Source organism: Ranitomeya imitator, chromosome 2, assembly GCF_032444005.1.
Source record: "Ranitomeya imitator isolate aRanImi1 chromosome 2, aRanImi1.pri, whole genome shotgun sequence".
NCBI lineage: Eukaryota > Metazoa > Chordata > Amphibia > Anura > Dendrobatidae > Ranitomeya > Ranitomeya imitator.
In genome coordinates, this window is record NC_091283.1 from 181,924,279 (window position 1) to 181,952,236 (window position 27,958).

General features: G+C 45.1%; 1 protein-coding gene across 2 annotated transcripts in view; it reads left to right on the top strand.

Annotated features, from left to right (window-relative positions):
• Positions 1-27,958, top strand: part of FGD1 (FYVE, RhoGEF and PH domain containing 1) — a 121,298-nt gene that overhangs the window by 47,624 nt on the left and 45,716 nt on the right. The gene's annotated exons all lie outside the window — the stretch shown is intronic.

Consider the following 27,958-nt stretch of genomic DNA (forward strand, 5'->3'; position numbering starts at 1 on the left):
GTTGTAGACGGAACCTTTGAAAAATCATAGGGGCACCCATTGATTGTAGTCCCCTGATCTTCGTGGGACTCCTACATTTCCACCAGTTTTTCAACACCACCATCCACCATTCATTTCATTGGCATAACCGAAGATTGTAGTCGGAACCTTTGAAAGATTGGGGGAAGGGAGCCGGCAGTTGTAGACTTAACCTTCAGAAGATCATGGGGGGAGCTGTTGGTTGTAGATGGAACATTCGGAAGATGATTGGGGGAGTTTGCCAAAACCTTTAGAAGATCATGGGGGAAGGTGTCGGTTGTAGTTGGAACCTTCAGAAGATCATGGGGGAAGCTGTGAGTTGTAGACTAAATAGTTGTCGGTTTGAGACTGGTACACTGTGCCCACCATGGTTCAGAGAGTGTACAAGTCTATCATCATCATCAGTTTCTAAATATGACCAATTCTTTTGTTCTCAGCGGGAATAAACATCTGCTTTAGGTGCACCCCCAAAAACATGCAAACTCTTCTGAATTGAATGTGCATGTGTATAAGTGGCGGGAAAGAATAGCTGATTGCCCAATGGGTGTTCAGTCAACAGCTACTGAAGGTGTCATCTTTAGTGATCAGCTCCAATAACAGATGTATTGTTATGGCATAGTCTAGGATGACGCTATGTTGGCCCAGTGGGCCAGTGTGACCCTGACAGCTGTCATGCTACCCAGAAGCCTCAGACCTGACATTATCACCTCTGTCATTATTATTGTCTGTTTCCACAGTAAGCTCTTTTGTTTCAATTACAGACAAGTAATCCGCCTAATTCTCATCATATTACCCACAATCCCTTCCTAGACAGCAATTACCATGCAGCACATGCCGCTGAGGTGAAGCAGTTTTAAATAAGCCGTAGACGACGCGCTTCGCTGCCTAATCTCCTAAAATTACTCATCAGTTGATTAATAATTAAGATAAGAGCTAATAATTAATTCACTGCACAGCTGCTGACTTCAGAGCTGATCAACAGCCATTACTGATGCGCTACCAAAAATATTAAATTGCCATTCCTCCTCGCCCCCTGTGATGGTTCGCTGGTCCTCCCCGATCGGTCCTTGGAGTCGTTCTATTAGTTCTGTCTGTAGGGTCCCATTAGTCATTCCCTTGAGGCGTTGGATGTTCAGTAGTATGGATTAGGTCATTGCAAATTTGTGTCTACCGGACCACACAGTTCATGCATATGGCAACACGCATCTGTAACACGTCATCTATTGAAGTTAGTGGGTTCCTACTGTACCCTACTTCGAGGTCCTGTATGGAGGTATGAGTAGGCAGCACATGGCTCTGTTATATGGCACCCCAGAGACCTGCAGGTGCCACAGGCTTTGAGGCTCATGCACATAGTCGTATTATGGATCCATGTATAAGCCGCATATATAGAAGCCTATTACAGCTTTATCTGTATGGGACTGAATCCCATCCTGGGAGGTGAGGAATTCTCTATTTTCACAGACCAGAATCTGATCTCATCTGTGGAACGAAACAGGTCCCTAATACGACTGCAACGTCATGGATCTGTAATGTGACCATGTGCATGAACCATTACTGCGGAAGCTACAGTATTTAGTATCTCACATCAATAAAGAGCACTGAGTATAGTAACGCATCACAGTGTGACCTATGTTAAATCCAATGTATATCTGCAATAGCAGAAATCCAAGTCTGGCGCTCAAATGTCTGCCATGGATGTGCCAGCGGATCTGCACAAGAATTAAAGGGGTGTTCTGAGACTTTTAAATTGGTGACCCGTTTATTAGGATAGGTAATCAGTATCTGATCTGTGCAGGTGCAATACCCGGCATCCCCGCCGATCAACTCATCCGGCCGGAAGCGCTCAATATAGATCTGCGAGATTTGCAGGAAAACAGCGCCATCAACTGTATAGTGGCCATGACGGGGTACTGCACATCCGCCTCCTGTCTTTATTGATAGGAATAACTTTGTAATATAACTTATCAGAGACAGATCTTTCATTTTGAATTCAGGGGTAAAATCTGTAAACCCTGTATTCAGTGAAGGCATTGTCATTACTGAGACAGGAGATGACAGTTGGTTTTTTAAAACTCAATGGAGTTTGTGATGATTTATCTGTGCCGAGTAGAAGCCTGAGCTCACTGATAGAATGCTGCCAGCTCCTTTTCATCTGCTGGCCTATAGAGTACACATGACATGTCGTGTTTCTGTAGTTGTAGAGGAAGCAGACATAAGGGCAAAGTGCAGGTGATAAAGGACGTGGCGTGTCAGGGAACAGACACGGCGGGCTTCCTTACACGGCGGGATGGGCATGGGTGTTGGTATACCGCAGGGAAACAAAGGATGACATTTAACAAAAAAAATATGCTGTGGTTTCACAGTCCAAAGTGGAAATGTGTTATTTTTACTTCCTTTCACCTGCGTAGCATTTTGCTTCATGTCCTTTGCTTCCTTCTCAGGTTTTTCTTTTATTGTATACCCCAGATGTGCCATTTCTCACGTGATCCATCTCATAGTCCCTGATGATGGCCTATGCTTGGTACAAGGCGTTACATGACGTCTGTGATGCCGGCAGTCCACCACAAATGCAGCCGCTCCGTGCTGCTGTGGCTGTCCTACCCAACCAATTTGGTGTACGACAGCGTTGGTGTACGACAGCGTTTCCACAGGTCCCCTTCACCAGCCAGACAGCCAAAGTAGTCTCCTTTTATCCTCCATCTGGCCACTATACTTTTTATGCTGCTTTTCTCCTAACGTTTGATTGTATAGGTGTCGTATGGCACTATGAACCTATACATGGCGTACGTGAGAGGCATCTAATGGAGGAATTCGTCAAGGAACCATCCGACGTACACTGCAAATGCACCCTAATGGTTATGGGGCAAGCCTGAATGAGTTTCAACATGCCCGATTCACACGTGCCTATAGTTTAGGATTTGCCAGTACAGTTGAAAACACTCCAGGCAAATTTAGCGATGTCTTGGGTAGAAAGAACAAATGTGATTGGGGCTAAATCGTTCCAAAAATTGCCAACATCAATTTTGCTTACGATTTCTCTTCCCACTGGGAGATACACACTGGCACCACACATCCAACATTCATGGTCCAAGTAGGGGCCGGCCACGGGTCTCATTGCCCCAAGTTGACAGCCTCATGCATGTCTATAAGCAGTAGTGTAATTTGAAGCTCATGGGCCCCAACGCAAAAGCTCTAATGGGGCTCAAAATTATGGCAGATCTTTATTAGTAATGGCCTTTTCATATGGACCAAAAGATTAAGGATCCATGAGTTTATGCGTTTCAGATTAGCAACCTGAAATGCGTAAACTCATGGATCCTTAATTTTTTTTTTTACCTTTTTGCTTTATTTTCACCATGTTTCTAATTGCACATCAAAAGTTATGTATTAAGGCTAGTTTCACATTTGCGGTTAAGTCCGCAGCGTATCGTCCGCAACCGCAAACGCATGCACAAACGCATGCAAACGTCTGGTAACGCAGCGTTTATTATCCGCATCAGCTTACAAATGATGGTAAAAAAACCGCAGCGTTTGCATGCGTTTTACATGTGTTTGCGCTTTTTATGTGCATGCGTTTGGTATTTCCAGGAGGGTGTGTCTTTAATGGGCATGTCTTAATCAGTTCCTGGACATGCGCAGTCCAAAGTACGCAAGCGCATCAAACGCATGCGTACACAAAGACGTGTACGCAAGCGTTCCCATAGACAGTAATGCGTTTTTTTGCCACATTCCTTGCGCAAACAACCGCATACGTTTCTAGGCGGCAAATTGACGGCTCTAAAATTACTACATGCTGCGTTTACCGCGCCAAACCGCAGACGACGAAACGACGCATGCATTGTCAAACGCGGCAAAACGCAACCGATCGCAGACACATTCGTCCCTAATGTTAAATGTAGGAAAACACAACGCATGCGGATAATTGCGGAAGAAACGCTGCGGACACAACCGCAAATGTGAAACCGGCCTAACATTTTGTATTGGTGCTGGAGCTCAGTCCTCATGGACCCTTCTTCCATTTTTGACCTGGATACCAGCCTGGTGTGTTCCTACATCTTGTTCACCACACCATGATCAATCAAGGTCTACAAGAGTGAGTAAAAGTGGTTTTCAAACTCTTAATTATCCTTCATGGAAGGTGAGCTGAGTGATTACCAATTTTTTCTCCTTCCTGTCAAACGTGCATGCTCGGCGAATCTGAGCATGCATGTTTACGGAGTTGAAGGGAGTCTGCGGAGATAGCTTTCGACCAAAGCAGGACCATTTTGGCTAACGATTGTTGTGACACGACATGGAATTGTGCAAATGACAAACACATGGACAAGGTGGTGACGGATTTGTGGGTGTCATAAGGCGCTCATCAGCCGCTGCTTCTAATTACTCTCTATTGAGTTACACTTATATAATCCAAGGAGGATGGAAGACACGGAGCTCATTGTGTATGTGGAAAGTGGCACTAACGGCACCGCTCAGCTGATCTACGGGGGGAGTCCATTCACAATATGGTGCCACCTGCAAATACCCACTTTCAAGTGATCACTGATCCCTGTCGCAGCTGCACCACCCCATCCACAGTGACCACAAAGGCCAAAAATAGAGACAGCATTGTGGTGACTGACGGGGGTCGATGACATCAGCGGCAATAGTACAAGAAGCTTAACACGTGAGGTGCTTTACTTTTTTTTATGTAATGTCTGTTTTACGATTCGGACCAACAAACTCTTTCAGGAAACAGCGCCACATCTGTCTGTGGGTATTATTGTGTAGTGCAGCTTTTCTTCATTTAAGGGAATTGAACTCAGCTGCAATACCAGACGCAACCTGTGGCACTGTTTATGAAAATAAAATCATACCCCTTCTAACAGTGGCGTACCGCCAATGACGGCAGAGCACTTGGCCACTATGGGGCTCCTAAGTTGGGGGGGGCTCGGTTCCAGGGCCGGCACCACCCTCCTGCATTGTACTTTCCACTGTTTCGGCATCCTGGATGCAGATACAGTTGAAAACAATGATGGGAGAGGCATCAGCTGATCCTCCCACTCCCATCATTCCCCTACTGCATCTAAGCTCTGTGACATCTCAGCGAAGAGGGTGCGATGGCGTCACTGCAGTACACCTTCTGTGCTGAGCAGTGCAGAGTCAGAAGACCGGAGACTGCATAGACTGGAGCAGCGGGGATTTTTCCCGTATGGAGCATTATATGAGGCTCATCATACCATATGGGGCAATATAGGGGGCCCATTATACTGTATGAAACAATATACAGGTCCTTCTCAAAAAATTAGCATATAGTGTTAAATTTAATTATTTACCATAATGTAATGATTACAATTAAACTTTCATATATTATAGATTCATTATCCACCAACTGAAATTTGTCAGGTCTTTTATTGTTTTAATACTGATGATTTTGGCATACAACTCCTGATAACCCAAAAAACCTGTCTCAATAAATTAGCATATCAAGAAAAGGTTCTCTAAACGACCTATTACCCTAATCTTCTGAATCAACTAATTAACTCTAAACACATGCAAAAGATACCTGAGGCTTTTATAAACTCCCTGCCTGGTTCATTACTCAAAACCCCCATCATGGGTAAGACTAGCGACCTGACAGATGTCAAGAAGGCCATCATTGACACCCTCAAGCAAGAGGGTAAGACCCAGAAAGAAATTTCTCAACAAATAGGCTGTTCCCAGAGTGCTGTATCAAGGCACCTCAATGGTAAGTCTGTTGGAAGGAAACAATGTGGCAGAAAACGCTGTACAACGAGAAGAGGAGACCGGACCCTGAGGAAGATTGTGGAGAAGGACCGATTCCAGACCTTGGGGAACCTGAGGAAGCAGTGGACTGAGTCTGGTGTGGAAACATCCAGAGCCACCGTGCACAGGCGTGTGCAGGAAATGGGCTACAGGTGCCGCATTCCCCAGGTAAAGCCACTTTTGAGCTACAGAGAAGCAGCACTGGACTGTTGCTAAGTGGTCCCAAGTACTTTTTTCTGATGAAAGCAAATTTTGCATGTCATTCGGAAATCAAGGTGCCAGAGTCTGGAGGAAGACTGGGGAGAAGGAAATGCCAAAATGCCTGAAGTCCAGTGTCAAGTACCCACAGTCAGTGATTTTGTGGGGTGCCATGTCAGCTGCTGGTGTTGGTCCACTGTGTTTCATCAAGGGCAGGGTCAATGCAGCTAGCTATCAGGAGATTTTGGAGCACTTCATGCTTCCATCGGCTGAAATGCTTTATGGAGATGAAGATTTCATTTTTCAGCACGACCTGGCACCTGCTCACAGTGCCAAAACCACTGGTAAATGGTTTACTGACCATGGTATTACTGTGCTCAATTGGCCTGCCAACTCTCCTGACCTGAACCCCATAGAGAATCTGTGGGATATTGTGAAGAGAAAGTTGAGAGACGCAAGACCCAACACTCTGGATGAGCTTAAGGCCGCTATTGAAGCATCCTGGGCCTCCATAACATCTCAGCAGTGTCACAGGCTGATTGCCTCCATGCCACGCCGCATTGAAGCAGTCATTTCTGCCAAAGGATTCCCGACCAAGTATTGAGTGCATAACTGAACATTATTATTTGTTGGTTTTTTTGTTTGTTATTAAAAAACACTTTTATTTGATTGGATGGGTGAAATATGCTAATTTATTGAGACAGGTTTTTTGGGTTATCAGGAGTTGTATGCCAAAATCATCAGTATTAAAACAATAAAAGACCTGACAAATTTCAGTTGGTGGATAATGAATCTATAATATATGAAAGTTTAATTGTAATCATTACATTATGGTAAATAATGAAATTTAACACTATATGCTAATTTTTTGAGAAGGACCTGTATAGGGCCTATTATAGTGTATGGAGCAATATATGGGGCCCATTATAATGTATGGAGCAATATATGGGGCCCATTATACTTTATGGAGCAATATAGGGGGCCCATTATTATGTATGAAGCAATATATGGGCCCATTATACTGAATGGAGCACTATGTGAGGTCCATTATACTGAATGGAGAAATATATGAGGTCCATTATACTGTATGGATCACTATGTGGTGCCCATAATACTGTGTTGAGGACTATGTGGTGCCCAAAATACTGGACTAAATGGTTCTCATAATATTGTATGGAGGACTAAATGGTACCTATAATACTGTATGAAGAACTATGTGGTGCCCATAATACTGTTTGGAGAACTATGTGTTCCCCATAATATTGTATGGAGAACTATTTTGTACCTATAATACAGTATGGAGGACTATGTGGTGTCCATAATACTGTATGAAAGGACTATATGGTTCCCATAATATTGTATGGAGGACTGAGTGGTGCCCATAATACTGTTTGGAGGACTATGTGTTGGCCATAATATTGTATGGAGGACTATGTGGTACCTATAATACTGTAAGGAGGACTGTGGTGCCCATAATACTGTATGTAGGACTCTGTGGTACCCATAATACTGTATAGAGAACTGTGTGGTGCCCATAATGCTTGGGAAAAAAACGTGGACTTATTCTGCGCTGCTGAATAACTGAAGATCCGAGTATATTAAATACAATGTGGTTTTATTCAAGGCGTTTCAAAGTATTGAGACTTCTTCATCAGGAATTTGTGGTATTTCCTGATGAAGAAGTCTCAGTACTTTGAAACGCGTTGAATAAAACCACATTGTATTTAATATACTCGGATCTTCAGTTATTCAGCAGCACAGAGTAAGTCCACGTTTTTTTCCCAATTTCTCTTTATCTCGTGGCCGTTACTGGATCTGTGGATCTGCTGCTGCGAATATCGTATAAGCTTAATTTATAGCTCCATCTGATGAGTGCAGTTTGATTGTTTTAAACCAACTGTATTTTGGATAAGACCCTATTTGCGCTATTTTCTCCAGCAGCACCTACTTGTTCCCATAATACTGTTTAAAGGACTATGTGGTCCCCGTAATACTGTATGGAAGTCTGTGTGGTTCCCATAATACTGTATAGAGGACTTTGTGGTACCCTGTTGTGAATTCTGCTTTTGGGTTCCCTCCAGTGGTTGTAGGTGGTAATGCAGTTGTCCCTGAGTTGCAGTCATGGTCAGGTGTATCTGCTGATTGCAGTTCTGACTGGGGTATTTAGGTGTGCAGGATTGATTAGTCCTTGCCAGTTGTCCATAGTTCTGGGAGGTTTTGGATCTTTGTCTGGTTCCTCCTGCCTTGCTGCCAATTCAGCAAAGATAAGTGTCTGGTTTTTGTTTCTTTGGCACACATGCTGTGTGCTTAATAATTCTGTGCTATTCATTTGTTTTCTCTTGTCCAGCTTAGATTGTGTCAGTGTTTTTCAGTCTTGTTGGATTCTCAGGAGTTGCAGATATACGCTCCACGTCTTTAGTTAGATGGTGGAATTTTTTGTATTATCTGCTGTGGATATTTTTTGGAAGGGTTTTAATACTGACCGCTTAGTATTCTGTCCTATCCTTTCCTTTTTAGCTAGAGTGGCTTCTTTTGCTAAATCCTGTTTCCTGTCTGCGTGTGTCTTTCCTCTACACTCACAGTCAATATTTGTGGGGGGCTGCCTATGCTTTTGGGGTTCTGCTCTGAGGCAAGGTAGAATTCCTATTTCCATCTATAGGGGTATTTAGTCCTCCGGCTGTGTCGAGATGTCTAGGATTTGTTAGGCACACCCCACGGCTACTTCTAGTTGCGGTGTTAAGTTCAGGATTTGCGGTCAGTACAGTTTCCACCAACTCCAGAGAAAGTTTCATGCGGCTCCAAGGTCACCGGATCATAACAGTACCCATAATACTGTATGGAGGACTATGTGGTTCCTATAATACTGTATGAAGGACTATGTGGTGCCGATAATACTGTATGGAGGACTGTGTGGTACCTATAATACTGTATAGAGGACCTTGTGGTGCCCATAATACTGTATGAAGGACAGAGTGATGCCCATAATACTGTTTGGGGGACTATGTGGTGCCCATGAAATTGTATGGAGGACTATGTGGTACCTAGAATACTGTATGGAGGACTATGTGGTGCCCATAATACTGTACGGAGGAGTGTGTGGTACCCATAATACTGTATAGATGGCTATGCGGTGCCCATAATACTGTATCAAGGACTATGTGGTGCCCAAAATACTGTATGAAGGATTGTGTGGTGCCCATATACTGTATAGAGGAATTTGTGGTGCCCAAAATATTGTATAGATCACTATATGGGAGGAAAATGACTTTATAAGGGCTGCAAAGTTGTGGGATTTGCTATTCTGAGACTCCGCCAAATATTAAGTTGTTTGTTTTTTTTTTTTTTGGGGGGGGGCAAAATAGAACTTCTGCTATGGGGTCCCATGTTGTCTATGATTGCCTCTGCCTTGTAAGCTGGCCATGCAACGCCTCTTAGCTCTTCCTGTGCCAGTCACTGATTGACATGTAGTGGACCCTCTACCTTTAAGACGAGGTACTTCAGCAGCTGCAATCTACGAGGCCTGGGTTGTGCAGTACTTGGGTCACGCAACTATATTACTAGTTCTATAGTATTTGCTGTGAAAACCAAAACAATCAAACTGCAGACAGGTCACAATTGCATGTGAAGTACAATATGTGACTACAAGGTTGAAGTTCATGGCCCCCAATGCAAAATCCCCCCTCAACTATCAAGCGTCTTTAGTAGTACAAGTCCAAAGTGACGTTTTTGGCCTCCCCTAGGCTCCAACACCTGCACCCAGTGTAGTTTTGGTAAGCTGGTGGCCCACTGCTCATGGGGGCCCATTTGGAACAAAATGCCATTAGTAACATCTGCCGTGCAGGAGTTGAGCCCGCTCAATAGAGTACAAGTGTCGGCTCTATTATATAGCTGGCACCCAAGTCGAAGGGCCCATTTACACTGGTCGAACATCGGCTCTGGTGCAAAAAAACAAGCCCTCACACACCCAAATATCTGAAAAACTGAAAACGTCATGGCTCTTGGAAATTGGCAACACAAGCAAAAATGTTTCATTTGACAAATTTCAGAATTTTTTTACACTAAAATAAAACAAAAATGCTCTATATCTGCACACATGTACTGACTTGGAGAACTGAATTAGGGTATGTTCACACGTTCAGGATTTCCATCCTTTTTTTTTCAGGACAGTTTTTTTAAAAAACTGCAGCTCTTGGCAGAAAACGCAGGTCCTTTTTTTGTCCGTTTTTGATGCGTTTTTGATGCGTTTTTTGATGCGTTTTTTTATCCTTTTTTTACTGTGTGTTTCCTAGGAAGCTTTTTAGGGCTAAAATGGCTGAAAATACCTAACCCTACCCCTAACCCTACCCCTAACCCTACCCCTAACCCTAACCCTACCCCTAACCCTAACCCTACCCCTAACCCTAACCCTACCCCTACCCCTAACCCTACCCCTAACCCTACCCCTAACCCTAACCCTACCCCTAACCCTACCCCTACCCCTAACCCTAACCCTAACCCTACCCCTAACCCTACCCCTAACCCTACCCCTATTCTAACCTTAGTGAAAAAAAAAAAAAAATTCTTAATTTTTTTTATTGTCCCTACCAATGGGGGTGACAAAGTGGGGGGGTGTCATTTACTATTTTTTTATTTTGATCACTGAGATAGGTTATATCTCAGTGATCAAAATGCACTTTGGAGCGAATCTGCCGGCCGGCAGATTCGGCGGGCGCAGTGCGCATGCGCCCGCCATTTTGCAAGATGGCGGCGCCCAGGGAGAAGACGGCCGGACGGACACCGGGACGCCGGGTAAGTATAAGGGGGGGAGATTAGGGAACGGGGGGGGCATCGGAGCACTGGGGGGGGCATCGGAGCACGGGGGGGGGGGGCATCGGAGCACGGGGGGCGGGATCGGAGCACGGGGGGGCAGCCACACTCCGCCCACGCACTTCCGCCCGCTCCCCCGCACTTCCTGCTGCAGCGGTTCTGCACATCAAATCGCAGTAAAACCCGCAGATATATTTTTGATCTGCGGGTTTTACTGCGATTTTGACCTCACAATGGAGGTCTATGGGTGCAGAACCGCTGCGGTTCAGGAAGAAGAATTGACATGCTCCTTCTTTTTTCCGGGAGCTATTCAGCGCGTCTTTTTTTTTACAATTTCCGGACCATGTGCACAGTGTGTCCTGTTTTCCATAGGGTACAGTGTACTGTACCCTGCATGGAAAACAGCTGCGGAACCGCAGCGGCAAAACCGCCGCGGTAAAAAACGCACTGTGTGAACATGGCCTTACCAGGTTAGTTTTACAATAAATCCAACTCTGTAAATAGAAAATAAAAAACTATTGCAAAATTACACTTTTTTCTATTTCACAACACTTTGAATTTTTTCCCGCATTCCAGTACATCATATGATAAAAATACAAATTGTCCGGCAAAAAAACAAGCCCTCACAAGGCTACATCGACAGAAAAATAAAAAAGTTATGGCTTTTGGAATAAGGGAAAGAAAAAACAAAAAAAATTAAATTCAACCAGTCTTTAAAGGGCTAAAGCATAAAGGTCAGTAAATCCAGCAAATTGCTAGAACTTTGAAGGTGTCCTCAAGTGAAGCTGTGAAAACCATCAATCGTTATGATGAAAATGGCTTTCATGAGAACTGAAAATACCAAGAATTACCTGTGCTGCAGAGGATAAGTTCAACAATTATCAGACTCGGAAACCACAAATTGACAGCACCTCAGTTAACAGTCCTCTTAATTGATGCAAATACATCAAGTAGCAGACACTTCTCAACAAAAACTGTCCAGAAGAGACTGCAAGCAGCCGGCCTTTATGGTGGAATTGCTGCAAACAAGAAGAGACTTGTTTGGTCTAAGTAACACAAGGACTTTGACATTAGATCAGTGGAAATCTGAACTATTGAGTCAAAATTTGAGAATTCTGGTGCCAATGCAAAAAAAAGGTGATTGGATGGTTTCTACTTGTGTGGTGTCCATTGTGAAGCATGGAGGAGGAGGTGTGATGGGGTGGGGGTGTTTTGCTGCTGATTTATTCCAAATTCAAGACAAATTACCCAGCATAGCGACCACAGTGATCTGCGCCGGGGACCAATATTTGTGTTGCAACAGGATAATGACCTCAGACACCTCCAGGTTATGTAAGGGCAAGTGGGAGCGGCATGGAAACTGCGGCAGATGAAATGGCCTCTGCAGTCACCAATCTGAACCCAATGGAGATGATTTTGAATGAATTGGACAGAGAGCTGAGGCAAAGCAGCTGACATGAGCGCAGCACCTCTGGGAACTCACTCAGGACTGTTGGAAGCCTTTCCAGATGACAACCTAATGAAGATGCCAGAGAGAATACCAGGGGGGTATAAATCTGTAAACATGGTAAAAGTGAACACTGTGAGGAATCTAAGGTTTAACTCATATTCTTTGTTTTACTTTTGTTTTTTTGCACTTTTTTCTTTACTCCTTTATGTTTGTGTCCTTTTGGTGTTTTGCATACTCCAATAAAAACAAGGAAAACCATTGCATTAACAGTTGTGTCCAAACTTTTGACCAGTCCTGTATACAGGTCCTTCTCAAAAAATTAGCATATAGTGTTAAATTTCATTATTTACCATAATGTAATGATTACAATTAAACTTTCATATATTATAGATTCATTATCCACCAACTGAAATTTGTCAGGTCTTTTATTGTTTTAATACTGATGATTTTGGCATACAACTCCTGATAACCCAAAAAACCTGTCTCAATAAATTAGCATATTTCACCCATCCAATCAAATAAAAGTGTTTTTTAATATCAAACAAAAAAACCAACAAATAATAATGTTCAGTTATGCACTCAATACTTGGTCGGGAATCCTTTGGCAGAAATGACTGCTTCAATGCGGCATGGCATGGAGGCAATCAGCCTGTGACACTGCTGAGATGTTATGGATGCCCAGGATGCTTCAATAGCGGCCTTAAGCTCATCCAGAGTGTTGGGTCTTGCGTCTCTCAACTTTCTCTTCACAATATCCCACAGATTCGCTATGGGGTTCAGGTCAGGAGAGTTGGCAGGCCAATTGAGCACAGTAATACCATGGTCAGTAAACCATTTACCAGTGGTTTTGGCACTGTGAGCAGGTGCCAGGTCGTGCTGAAAAATGAAATCTTCATCTCCATAAAGCATTTCAGCCGATGGAAGCATGAAGTGCTCCAAAATCTCCTGATAGCTAGCTGCATTGACCCTGCCCTTGATGAAACACAATGGACCAACACCAGCAGCTGACATGGCACCCCACACCATCACAGACTGTGGGTACTTGACACTGGACTTCAGGCATTTTGGCATTTCCTTCTCCCCAGTCTTCCTCCAGACTCTGGCACCTTGATTTCCGAATGACATGCAAAATTTGCTTTCATCAGAAAAAAGTACTTGGGACCACTTAGCAACAGTCCAGTGCTGCTTCTCTGTAGCCCAGGTCAGGCGCCTCTGCCGCTGTTTATGGTTCAAAAGTGGCTTTACCTGGGGAATGCGGCACCTGTAGCCCATTTCCTGCACACGCCTGTGCACGGTGGCTCTGGATGTTTCCACACCAGACTCAGTCCACTGCTTCCTCAGGTTCCCCAAGGTCTGGAATCGGTCCTTCTCCACAATCTTCCTCAGGGTCCGGTCTCCTCTTCTCGTTGTACAGCGTTTTCTGCCACATTGTTTCCTTCCAACAGACTTACCATTGAGGTGCCTTGATACAGCACTCTGGGAACAGCCTATTTGTTGAGAAATTTCTTTCTGGGTCTTACCCTCTTGCTTGAGGGTGTCAATGATGGCCTTCTTGACATCTGTCAGGTCGCTAGTCTTACCCATGATGGGGGTTTTGAGTAATGAACCAGGCAGGGAGTTTATAAAAGCCTCAGGTATCTTTTGCATGTGTTTAGAGTTAATTAGTTGATTCAGAAGATTAGGGTAATAGGTCGTTTAGAGAACCTTTTCTTGATATGCTAATTTATTGAGACAGGTTTTTGGGGTTATCAGGAGTTGTATGCCAAAATCATCAGTATTAAAACAATAAAAGACCTGACAAATTTCAGTTGGTGGATAATGAATCTATAATATATGAAAGTTTAATTGTAATCATTACATTATGGTAAATAATGAAATTTAACACTATATGCTAATTTTTTGAGAAGGACCTGTATATACTGTGTATACAAGTGGTGTGAAAAAGTATTTTCCCCCTTCCTGATTTATTGTTCTGTTGCATGTTTCTCACACTTATATGTTTCAGATCACCAAATTTAAATTTTAATATTAGACAAGGATAACACGAGTAATCTCAAAATGCTGTTTATCAATGAAGGTCTTTATTATTATGGAAAAAGAAATCCAAACCTGCAGGGCCCTGTGTGAAAAAGTGATTGCCCCTGTAAGATAGCGCTTATTGCATGTGTTGGGGGACACTCGCTTGGCACGGGATTCAAGCACACAGGAACGTTTTTTCACACAAAACAGTCCATGCGGTTTATTAAAGTGTCATAAACCGGGTCACGCACAGTTAATTGTATACATTTTGTACGGCTTCAATTCACAGTTCACTAAACATGCTAGACCTCTCACTTCGTCCAGTTACCATGGGTGACCATACGCCGAACAGTTCATATGGCAGATATACTATATGATACGGCATAGAAGTGTATGATAATTCCCTTGTCTGGGGTTACCTTTCTGGAGCTCCTGCTCCACACGCTGACACGCTCTCTCAGGGAAGCTGCCTCACGGGGTTCACCAACTTACCTAGCAGGCACACATCAGTTAGTCCAGAGCCACCGAAGGACGGTACCTTTCCAACACAGACCGTCCAGGTCCACGGTCTCTCAGGTGCTCCAGTAAGACTCCACACACAGGGGCTTCCAACACAGACCCTCTAGGACCACGGTTTCACTATGCGCTATTCAGTACGTCCATCCCTCCTGGGACCGTCCAACACACAGGCATGTGGCTTGTCCAGCTGCTATTCAGGACATTTGTCCAAACCCCAGTCCATCAGGTACAAAGCCCCACCATGTGTTCTTCAGGGAGATGGCACTCCCAACACATAGGCTTCCAGGACCTTACTCAGAGACCATGTGACCCACACCCTGGTCACATTATGAAGCTGTAACCACTCCCACAGGTGGGAGTGTGTGTGTGTGGCTAGTTCGACCCGCCCATCTCTCATAACTAGCCCAGTAAGACTCGCTTCACAACTATACACACACTTGTGGGACTACAGGTTTCAGAACAACAACATTACTTCAGAGTTCCCTCTGCAACACATATCGGCCACGTACAATTCTGCCAGTCACTGTTTCACCACCATTATAACCACAGTCACGCCTCCATGCATATCCCGAGGAGCACACACAGCACCCCCTGGCTGCCATAGGGGTCACTGCATCACACACCCCCCCCCCTCTGTTCAAACTTGTTGGGTTGAACACCTGTCATAACCCGGGGTCTCGAGACAGGTCACGCACGTTACCATGCCCTACCAGTCGAGAGAACCATCTCAGTCGGTTTTGAGCATCACACATCATTACACCCTTGTTAGGTTTACCCTGCCCCCAGCTGTCAACATGTAGGCCTTGAGCTTTGGCTCTTACGTCACAGTCTGTCTGTGTCACCAGACCTTTAGTCACCACACTTTCTGAGTGCGCCCCTTCACGTGATCTTTCTGTCCATGGCCGCCTCCCACAGTTATTGCGGTCTTGCGTCCACCGTCCAGTCGAGCCTAGTTACTGATCTGAGTCTGACCCTTCATTACTATGTCTACTACTATCCATGTCCCTTAGCTTTGTACTGGGGTAGAACTGCCACTTTCAGATATTCGACCTCCTTGTCTCTCTGAACATCCTTGGCGGTCAGCCATTCCATTATTTGGAGGGTCCCTTTTGTTCCATTTTCCTTGGGATGAAGGTGGACATCACCTTATGTCCTGCAGCTGTTTATTGACCTGCCATCGGTACAGTCTTAGCTGCTCTATTTCTTTCAGGTACGCCACGCGATACAACAGGAGCATCCGGATATTCCTTAGACTCTCCATGGATCCGACAACAAGGAATGGAACATCCCATCTTCACCCAAGACTTGGGCCTCGTCATCAGCCGGAATCTTCATTCTCTTCACACGGGATATATTCACCATCTCCTGCATCACTCTTCCATGTCTCCCAACGACTTTCGCCACCAGAACTTTGGGTACTTGGACTGTGTCTTCCACCAAGCCCAGCCGACTTTGAGTTTTCCTTTCATGCTCCAAACGTCTAGCAGCCTCATTATTCCTCAACAGGATCATCTGTTTCGTGAGGAGGCACTGTAAATGCATATCCCTCAGGATAGCCACCCGCTTCACTGTGACTTCTTAGTCGACAGTATCACCAACTGTTTCGTCTCTAGTGCCCAGTGCACACTACACGATTCTACTGCCTTTTTAAAGGCCTCATGCACAACCTCACTAGCACATGCATCTTGCACCTCTTCGGATACATCTATCACACACTTGAAGAGCGGAGTCTCACTCTTAAGGGACGGATGGCTCCTGCTTTGCCATGGACCTTTTCCATCAAGACACCTGTCACGACCGGGTGACTATCTTGTTAAGCTTTTAGCACCAACTCTTCTGCACGAGTCCTCGCCAAAATGGGCATTGGCAGCTCCGCCTCTTTACCACTCTGATACGTCTGCAACCTCCACCTCTTTCTCTTGTAGAGGGCCTCTTAATGCTTCTCTGAGCACTTCCATATCTTCCCTTCCCTTAGGGCCTTATACACACTTTGCCACATGAACAGGTGACCTCTGAGCTCAGAGATTTCCTTCTCCACCTCATCCACCCTGTGCTCAGCCGCTTGTCTCAGGATCCTTTCTTGTTCGACATGTTCTTTCTCTGTCTCTTTAATAGTCTTTTTCGTGATCCTGTTACCTTTTGGCTAGCACATGTTGCATCATAACTTCTTTAAATATACTTTCAGATGAACCAGCTTGCTCACCCACACTCTGCCGCTTCAGAGTTTTACCTATTTCTTCATCAACAGGTTCAGCTTTCTCTTGGGTATCTAAGTACCCCAGGTCTTCTGCATCAGGTACTACGGAGCCTTCACCACTCTCCGCTACTTTATCCCTCTCTGTCACCGCAGACTTGGGTTTACAACAGGTCAGTTCCTCATGACCTCTGTGGATTCTTGCTCCACCAGCACTCTCCAGGCTTTCTTCGCCTCCAGCGCTATCATTTGGTCGGTCATCCGACTCCAACCTAGCGGTTGCTACGGGCAACATGAATGCATCCAGGTGCAACTGGTACAACTGCGTTGCACCTTTTAGGCTGGTTTCACATTTGCGTTTAAAAACGCAGCGTTTTAAACGCAAACGCATTTGGTGAAAAAACGCATGTAAACGCTGCGTTTTTTTGACGCATGCGTTTTTGCATGTTTTAATACAAACGCGGCATTTTGATGCGTTTACAAGCGTTTTTTCATGCGTTTGCGTTTTTTAAACGCATGATGAGAAGTGTGTGACAGCTGCCAATCATCAAAATCAACAAGAAAACTCACTATTAACAAAAATAGCTAGGGTTACGGTTTGGATCCCTAGTAACCCTAGGGATCCTAACCCTACCCCTAATGGATCCTAACCCTAAGGGATCCTAACCCTAAGGGATCCTAACCATAACCCTAACCCTAAGGGATCCTAATCTTAACCCTAACCCTAAGGGATCCTAACCCTACCCCTAACCCTAGGGATCCTAACCCTTGGGGTTAGGATCCCTATAAGGGTTAGGATCCCTACGGTTAGGATCCCTTTAGGGTTAGGATCCCTAGGGGTAGGGTTAGGGTTATCAATTTTATGGTGTGGGGTGGCTTATAAGTGTGCTTTCTGTTTTTTTTTTTAATAAAAACGCTGGCGTTTTTAACGCATGCAAACGCATGTGCTTAAAAACGCATGCGTTTACATAGACAGCAATGCATTTTTTTGCCGCAAAAAAAGCATGCGTTTTTTTGCGGCAAAAAAACGCCGCTAAAAATTACTACATGTTGCATTTCTGCAACACAACGCATGCATACAAAAGACGCATGCGGAGGCAAAACGCAGCAAAACGCATGCAAAAAACGCATGCGTTTTTAATGTTAAGTATAGGAAAAAAATGCATGCGTTTTTATGCACAAAAACGCAGCGTCAAAAAACGCAAATGTGAAACCAGCCTTACGTCTCCGGCAACAGGAGGACTTGCCCTTCTTGTGGGGCTCTTCTTTACTGTACTCCCTAACTTCCTCAGCCACAGTCACCCCCGGAGTCTGTGTCACACCCCACAGTATGATGACCCCACAAGTCACTCTCTATCTGGGTGTCCGCTCCACTCTGTTTAACCACCACATCCTTATCTACCAGACCAATTCCAGTCATATTGTGGCACACTTCAGGTCAGTAGCGTAGCGTGCAGAGTGCAATGTGGTCTCACCCATCTCTTCCTGGCTGGCAGCAGCACCTGCAGTTACTTTTTGGCTGTGCAGTGTGTGCACGCTTGGTTTGGCTGAGGCACGCTGGGTCGTAGTGCCCTCCTTTTGCATCTATCTGGACACTTCCTGGTTCTCCTCACTGTCTGCCTGAAAACTTCATCAGTAAGTGGGGATGGAATTTATTAGAGTAATTCGATTTAGGCATATCATGGTCACTGTGGGGGTGAATGTGAGAGGATTGTGGTATTGTAGGGGCTGAAGTGGGAAAGGACAGGGCACTGTGGAGTACATTTGAAACGATGGGGGTTATTGTGGGTGTGCAGGGGGACAGGGCACTGTGGGGGTGAATGAGAGAGGATGGTGGTATTGTGGGAGGGGGACAGGGTACTGGGGGTGAATAGGAGAGTTTGAGGGTATTGTGAGGGCTGACGTGGGTGAGGGGGCACTGGGGGGCCTATTATTATTATACTGTTTAATGTTATGAGATATTCACTCCATCATATGTGAGGGTATGTGTCCTCGAGGTGTATTGGCAGCGCTTTGGACACAGCAGATACCCCGCGCTGCCCCCTGTTGTACGCGCGATGATTCTGCACATATATTCATTGAACACAGGTGGAATCACCGCATCCTATTCATAGACTGTTTTATTTATCTTGTGGAGACAGAGCGTTTCCACAAGATAAATAGACATGCTGCAGTCTAGAAATATGCGCCACATGTCCGGTTATGCAGGTCTGCCACCTGCGTCTATGTACGCATAGTGAAGATGGGATTTCATAAAATCCCCCTCCACTATGCTGTAACATCTGGAAGCTGCGATTTCGACGCTGCGGATGTACACAGCGTCCAATCCCCAGCAAAAACCCAAGCAATACGACCCTTGGAAACATACCCTAATAGTTGCTGTCTTGGGGGCTGGAGATGGGGAAGTCGGGGGCTTTTTATTATTGTGAGCTGGGTCTTTTATAAGTATTAGTAAAACAAGCATAGCAAAAAAGGTTAATATTACTATAACAAGGATAAGTTTTAACATAAGGGCGCAGACAGACACTGTATAATTCATGCGACGAGCGCATTGCAATCCTCGGACTGGCCCTGACACCTCTCCTGACATAAGCTTGACAGTGTGATAAATTACTATGCAACCGTCAGCCTCAGGTCAGGAGAGCCGACGGTCAGTCCGAGGATTGCGATGCGATCCTCACATGAGAAATATGTCTGTCTGTCTGCCCCCTAACAAGTATAACAATACAGTAACCACGGGCTGCATTCTATGTTATAAGAATACATTGCTTATAATTAAATTATTAAAGGGAACCTGTCACACCCCCCCAGGCATATTAAGTTAATACAGCCAGCCACCTTCAGCAGCACTAAGGCTGCATTCTGTGAAGGTGGCTCTTATGTTTTTGATCCCTAATAACGCTGAAATATTCACTTTTATAAATTGCGTGCCATACCTGTATTGAGTCTGGGGGGTACGTCTTTTGTCCCTGGACACAACCGCCTCCCAGCCGTCCATCATCCCACCGGGCGCCGATGCCTGGGCTGGGCTCTCATTTTTCGGGCATGCGCCGTGTGCGCTGCCCTGGAACTCACATCAGCTGATGTACTGATATCGCGCCTGCGTGTAGCGGAGGACCGAGATCCCGCCCCGCAGTGTGTTATGATTTATTCACACTGCGGGGCTGGGAATCTGGCGCTGTGTGCAGGTGTGATCTACTTACATCACTTGATATAAGTTCCAGGGCAGCGAGCACTGCGCATGACCGAGAAATAATTGCAGAGCGCCGGTGACGGCACAAGACAGAAAGGAGGCGGTTCTCGGTGGGATGATGAATGGCTGCGAGGCGGCCGAGTCAGGGGGAGAAAACGTACCCCCCGGACTCATTACAGGTATGGCGCACAATTTATAAAAGTGAATATTTCAGCGTTATTATAAGGGATAAAAAACATAAGAGCCTCCTTCACAGAATGCAGCCTTAGTGATGAAGAAGGTGGCTCTTTTACCTCAATAGACCCTGGGGGGTGACAGGTTCCCTTTAAGTTATTAAAGGCTTGGGATAATTGTCTGCAGTCACTCTACAGACTGCCAAATCATGATGGGGTGCACCTGCCGTCATGAGACCCCAAGACCACTGGTGTGATCAGGCGCTCATGCGACCACGTTTGCTATTTGCACGTGTTCACTAGACAAGTTTGACTTCTCTCAATAGAAGAAAATCGTCACATGACCTCCTGCTCTCATCAGCGATGCTGCGGCCATTATTACTGTACATAGGGGGACTCCTAAATATTAAGTAGGCACTTACGAAGCATTGAAGCCTAACTACTGGGTGGCCGATAGTGCTGTACCGGCTGTCAGTCTGTCCCGGGGCATCAGTTACAGCCAGCGCTCTCTATACACAGAGCGGTGACTGAAAAATGTTGTAGTAATAATATACACAGTCTATGTCATGCAGGACTGGTATCTACCACTATATGGTATTACTGTATGGCGGTAATATCAGTGCTGGTTATTGTATAGAGATTTATTTTCAATAACAGTGCGGTCATCTCCTGAGGTTCCCCTATACCCACCATAGTTACAATCATGGTTACCTGGTTAAGGGCTACAGGTGGACACAGACAGAAAAGGGCCCATGTGCAAGAACCATATATGAGCCCTTTGCAGCCCAAGAACTTCTAAAAATACAAAATTGCACCTTATTTAGAGGTAGAAATGGGCCCCCTTAACTCTTGGGCCCATGTGCTGCCGCATAGTTTGCACTAATGATATGTCCGCCTGTTAGGGGCCCGCTCACATGTTTCGCGACCCCTGAGCTGAACCCCTAGCTACGCCTCTGCTTCAGGTGATGTCAGGTCAGTAAGTTGGGCGACGCATCTTTTCCTCTGGTCACCCGTGTGTCTGACCCATAAGTTTTGGCAGGTGCTAACACTTTTAAGTATGCAATCCCATCAGCCGAGAGCCCTCCATTCTTCTGCTGTAGCGAAGCTCCCCCCTCTTCCCTGCAATATTGCAGGGAAGCAGCATACCTATAGGCCATACATCTGCTCTGTAAAGCAGTGCCACCTGGTGGAAACTCAGCATTATGTCTGCTTTTGTGTCCTCACTCCCTAAATATAAGAAAAGTGTAAGGGTATGTTTCCACGTTCAGGAAACGCTGCGTTGAGCCGCTGCGTCAAAAACGCAGCGTCCAGATGTTACAGCATAGTGGAGGGGATTTCATGAAATCCCGTCTCCACTATGCATTAAAAGACGCATGCGGCATACCCGCGAAAACGCACATGCGGCGCGCCTTTAAGAACGCAGTATGTCCTTGCAGTGCAGAAAAAACGCAAGGACAACGCAGGTGACCTGCCAGTGACCTCAGGTGCAGATTTGGTCAGGATTTTACCTGCATAAAATCCTGACCAAATCCTGATGCAATCCTGAACGTGGACACATACCCTGGACGCTGCGTTTTTGACGCTGCGGCTCAACGCAGCGTTTCCTGAACATGGAAACATACCCTTTGCCTCCCACTCACCTAGTGTAAAGTGCTGGGATACATGCTAACTTTCTGCCTTAAGGGTTTGCTTAACTAGCAAGAGTTTTTTTGCTGAGATCCTTTATATACAATTGGCCTGTAGCGATTCCCCCCTTGGAGATTGTTTCTACTGAGTCATAATGAGAACCCGTCATTAGGACACAATGTAATGACCCAGCATTGTACTGAAAGCAATAATGGGATGACGCAGGAGGCGGCTTGATTTACTCATTGTGTATTTGTTGCAGATTTTCCATCACGGATTTCTAAACTAAAATCCGCCATAGTTTCAGCATCAAAAATCCATGCATATTTTCCCGCAGTTATTAATGTATGTGTGTTTTTTGCTGCAGAAAATCATCTCCACATCAGACATTCACATGCTGTGAATTAAATAAAAATGCAAAAAAATAAAATGTCCACACCAAAATAAAAAAACGGGATATGTGAATGAGATTGGGTTAAAACTCATCCACTTTGCTGGATTAGAGGTACAGAAATGATTATTAAAGGGGTGTCTGGGTTTGGAAAATTTGTCTCCCAACTGCAGTTTGTTTAACCTCTTCATGACCGTAACTTTTTTCGTTTTTGCGATTCCGTTTTTCGCTCCCCTCCTTCCCAGAGCCATAACTTTTTTTTATTTTTCCTTCAATATGGCCTTGTGAGGGCTTATTTTTTGCAGGACGAGTTGTCCTTTTGAATGACACCATTGATTTTACCGTGTTGTGTACTCAAAAACAAGAAAAAAATTCCAAGTGCGGTGAAATTGCAAAAATAGTGCAATCCCACACTTGTTTTTCGTTTGCCTGTTTTGCTAGGTTCACTAAATGCTACAACTGACCTGCCATTATGATTCTGCTGGTCATTACGAGTTCATAGATACCAAACATGTCTAGGTTCTTTTTTATCTAAGTGGTGAAAAAAAATTCCAAAGTTTGCTAAAATAAAAAATTGCGTCTCCATTTTTCGTGATCTCGGGTTGGGTGAGAGCTTATTTTTTGTGTACCAAGCTGACGTTTTTAATGATACCATGTTTGTGCAGATACGTTCTTTTGATCGACCATTATTGTATTCGTTATTGCTCACCGCCGGAGCCCACCTCAATGCGGGGATTCTGACGTCGGACGTACTATCAAGTCCGATGTCAGAAAGGGGTTAAAGAAAAACAAAAAGCTTTATTCACCCTTGCAAGGTCCAGTGCTGAAAGTCTCCTCCAATGCTCCTAGTGTCTGTTTTATTGTCTGCAGCCAGCAAATGAGCCGAGCGTCTCTGAACGGCCCGTGCCATTAACTCGGGCAGAACCATTGATTGGCTGCAGCGCTGTCAATATGACATCAGCACTGCAGACAATAAAAGACCCAAGAGGAGAGGTCGTGACTCAGTGCTAGTTTCATGGAGGATGAGTAAACTGTTTTTTTGTGAAACAATTAGCAGCCGTGTGAAAGAGGTTTTCCATAATTGGAAAATCCCTTTAAAGGTTTTTTTTTCCTATGTGCACAACATCTTACCTATCAAGCCTCTGAATAAATAATTGTCCCTCACTATATTCTCTGCTCAAAATATGACCCCCCACCCCCACACTGTCCCTCTAAGGCTATGTGCACACGTTGCGGATTTTGCTGCGGATCTGCAGCTGTTTTCCATTCGTTGTACAGTACCATGTAAACGTATGGAAAGCAAAATCCGCTGTGCACATGCTGCAGGAAAAAAAGCATGGAAAAGCAGCATTGTTTTTTCCGCAGCATGTCAATTCTTTGTGCGGATTCTGCAGCGGCTTACACCTGCTCCTCAATAAGAATCCACAGGTGTAAAACCGCAGGTGGATTCCGCACAAAAATCGTGGTAAATCCACGGGTAATCCGCAGTGCAGTTTACCTGTGGATTTTGGAAAAACAGTGCGGAAAAATCCACACACCAATCCGCAACGTGTGCACATAGCCTAATGGTACATGCCCGCCACACTGCCCTCTCCTTTCTATATTGGGGTTCCTCTTCACTGTGTCACCATATAGGGCCCAGTCTCTATACTGTGGCCCCTCACCACATTCCCCCTCCATGGCTGTGACTTTACACTTTTCCCCCATGTTACCCCGCCACACTACTCAGTCTTTATTCTGTGCCCACTCACACTCTCTCCCATACTGTCTCCTCACATTATTCCCCTCAATAGTCTCCTCATACATTTACCCTTGACTCCGCATGCTGTTTTCTCTCACATCCCCCTGCTAACCATACTGTCACCTCATAAATCCCTCTGACTCCCCATACTGTCTGCAACCATCACCCCTTCTGTGTCTGGACCAATCCTCCACTCCCCATACTGTGTCTGCACCTATCTCTCCCAATCACCATACTGTGAATGCACCCATCCACCCAAACTGTTTCCTCATACATGCCCTCCATCTCCCCACTTGCCCCTCATACTGTGGTTTCAAATCTTTCCTGCTTTCCATATTGTGTCTGCACCTGTCTCTCCCTCCCTTGCTCCCCAAACTTGTGTCCTCAAAATCTCCCCCCCCCCCCCGTTATGCTAAATCTTCCTCCCACAAAATAAATCCTCCTCAAAGAAATCCTCCTCACAGAATAAATCCCGCCACAGAATAAATTCTCGCAGAATGAATCCCACCAGGGCTGGATTTAAGAGGTGGGTGGCCCGGGGCACATTTTGGAGGGAGGCCCATTTTTCAAGGTGCTGCAAGATGTAATTCAAAAACAGAAAATGAAATGAATGCAAGTTTATTTACAAAAATCATTTACGCAGAGTAATTCAGGTAAAATCATTCATTTTTTACAATCCAGGCACTTTCCTTGATTTTCGTGCTGCAAAATCACTAGTGATATCACTAAAGTCCAATTCATGCAGTATATTTAACTCGATGCTCATGATAGCCAATTTACAAGTCGTTCCTGCTTCATGGATGTCCTTAATCGGTTTTCAACTACCCGTATATACTCGAGTATAACCCGACCCGAGTATAAGCCGACCCCCCTAATTTTGCCACAAAAAACTGGGAAAACTTATTGACTCGAGTATAAGCCTAGGGTAGGAAATGCAGCAGCTACCGGTGAATTTCAAAAATATAAATAGATACCAATAAAAGTAAAATTAATTGAGACATCAATTGTGCCATATATAATGCTCCATACTGTTCATTATTGCCCCATAGATGCTCCATTTAAAGCTGTGCCCCATATAATGCTCTGTACCATTTATTATTGCCCCATAAGATGCTCCATATAAAGCTGTGCCCCATATATAATGCTCTGCACCGTTCATTATTGCCCCATAGATGTGCCATATAAAGCTGTGCCCCATATATAATGCTCTGCACCGTTCATTATTGCCCCATAGATGTGCCATATAAAGCTGTGCTCCATATATAATGCTCTGCACCGTTTATTATTGCCCCATAGATGTGCCATATAAAGCTGTGCCCCATATATAATGCTCTGCACCGTTCATTATTGCCCCATAGATGTGCTATATAAAGCTGTGCCCCTTATATAATGCTCTGCACCGTTCATTATTGCCCCATAGATGTGCCATATAAAGCTGTGCCCCATATATAATGCTCTGCACCATTCATTATTGCCCCATAGATGTGCCATATAAAGATGTGCCCCATATATAATGCTCTGCACCATTCATTATTGCCCCATAGATATGCCATATAAAGCTGTGCCCCATATATAATGCTCTGCACCGTTCATTATTGCCCCATAGATGTGCCATATAAAGCTGTGCCCCATATATAATGCTCTGCACCGTTCATTATTGCCCCATAGATGTGCCATATAAAGCTGTGCCCCATATATAATGCTCTGCACCGTTCATTATTGCCCCATAAGATGCTCCATTTCAAGCTGTGCCATATATAATGCTCTGCACCGTTCATTATTGCCCCATAGATGTGCCATATAAAGCTGCGCCCCATATATAATGCTCTGCACCGTTCATTATTGTCCCATAGATGTGCCATATAAAGCTGTGCCCCATATATAATGCTCTGCACCATTCATCATTGCCCCATAGATGTGCCATATAATGCTGTGCCCCATATATAATGCTCTGCACCGTTCATTATTGCCCCATAGATGTGCTATATAAAGCTGTGCCCCATATATAATGCTCTGCACCATTCATCATTGCCCCATAGATGTGCCATATAAAGCTGTGCCCCATATATAATGCTCTGCACCATTCATTATTGCCCCATACATGTGCCATATAAAGCTGTGCCCCATATATAATGCTCTGCACCGTTCATTATTGCCCCATAGATGTGCCATATAAAGATGTGCCCCATATATAATGCAATGCACCGTTCATTATTGCCCCATAGATGTGCCATATAAAGCTGTGCCCCATATATAATGCTGCTGCTGCTGCTGCAATAAAAAAAAAAAAACTGACATACTCGCCTCTCTTGCTGCCCGCAGCTTCTCAGCATCCAGTCTCGGCGTCTTTCCACAATGACTGTTCAGGCAGAGGGCGGCGCGCACACTAGTACGTCATCGCGCCCTCTGACCTCAACAGTCAGAACAAGAGGACGGGAAGACGGAGCGGCGCCCGGCGTGTGCAACGCGGACAGGTAAATATGACATACTTGTGCCAATAGAGAAACTGAAGGAGAATTATTATAATACACAATACATAATATCAAAAAATCAGTCGAGAGTACAAATTAGATGGTACAACCATCTATATATAAGTAGCAGCAGGAAGAGAAAAGTACTACGGATATAGCACACCAGGTACAAAAACGACCTAAACAAATAACACAGGATGCCTGATACACCAGAGCAGAAATATACATGCCCCACCACACACAGGATGATGGGTATAGGGTGGTGAAATAATGACTGCCTCACTGATCTGAATCACCCAACAAATATTGCACCATACCCATTAGCCTAAAATAGCATCCATGGATTACAGTGGGCTATAGCTACAGTGATATTGCATAATACCTGCGGTCATGATGGCACCGGTGTGCAGACTCCGTAGAAAGAACGCCTAGACGCGCGTTTCACCACGCCAGTGGCCTCGTCAGGAGGTCATACTTACCTGCTCCAGCGCGGTCCCTGGCTCCTTATCCCGGACAGATGGTCTCCGGGCACTGCAGCTTCTTCCTCTGTCAGCGGTGCGGTCACCGTTACCGCTCATTAGAGGAATGAATATGCAGCTCCACCCCTATGGGAGTGGAGTCCATATTCATAACTTTAATGAGCTGTACCACGTGACCGCTGAACAGGGGAAGAGCTGCGGCACCCGAAGACCGTGGGACAGGCAGGGGGAGCGCCAGGAGCCCCGGAAGCAGGTAAGTATGCGACAGACCTCTCTCCCCCTCACCCGCCGACCCTGCTGCCGACTGTGACTCGAGTATAAGCCGAGAGGGGCACTTTCAGCCCAAAAATTTGGGCTGAAAATCTCGGCTTATACTCGAGTATATACAGTAATTTGAGTTTTGAGAAGGAACGCTCACCACTGCAGTTTGTTACCATCAAAATTAGATATATCCTTAGAGCTATCTCAATATTTGGGAAAGTGTCCTGTACACCCTTTTCCTTGATAAGCTTGTACATGAAAAGTTCAGTGCTGATATCTTTTGGCTCCTCGTCTGTGAATAAATTGGCAAATGTTACAAACTGACACAGTTCATCGATATGGTCTCCATCCTGGTATGTGTTGCTTCCATCCTGCGCCCTAATCTTGTCATGTGCTGCTACCATCTTGCGCCCCCATCCTGTCATTTGCTGCTCCCATCCTGCGCCCCCATCCTTTCATGTGCTGCTCCCATCCTGCGCCCCCATCCTTTCATGTGCTGCTCCCATCCATATGCCCCATACACTGCTCCATAAAGGTTGATTGCCCCCATAAGATGCTCCATAGTATATTCCCCGTGTGCTGCTCCATTATGGTTGATGGCCCCCATAAGATGCTCCATAGTACATGCCTCATATGCTGCTCCATTATGGTTG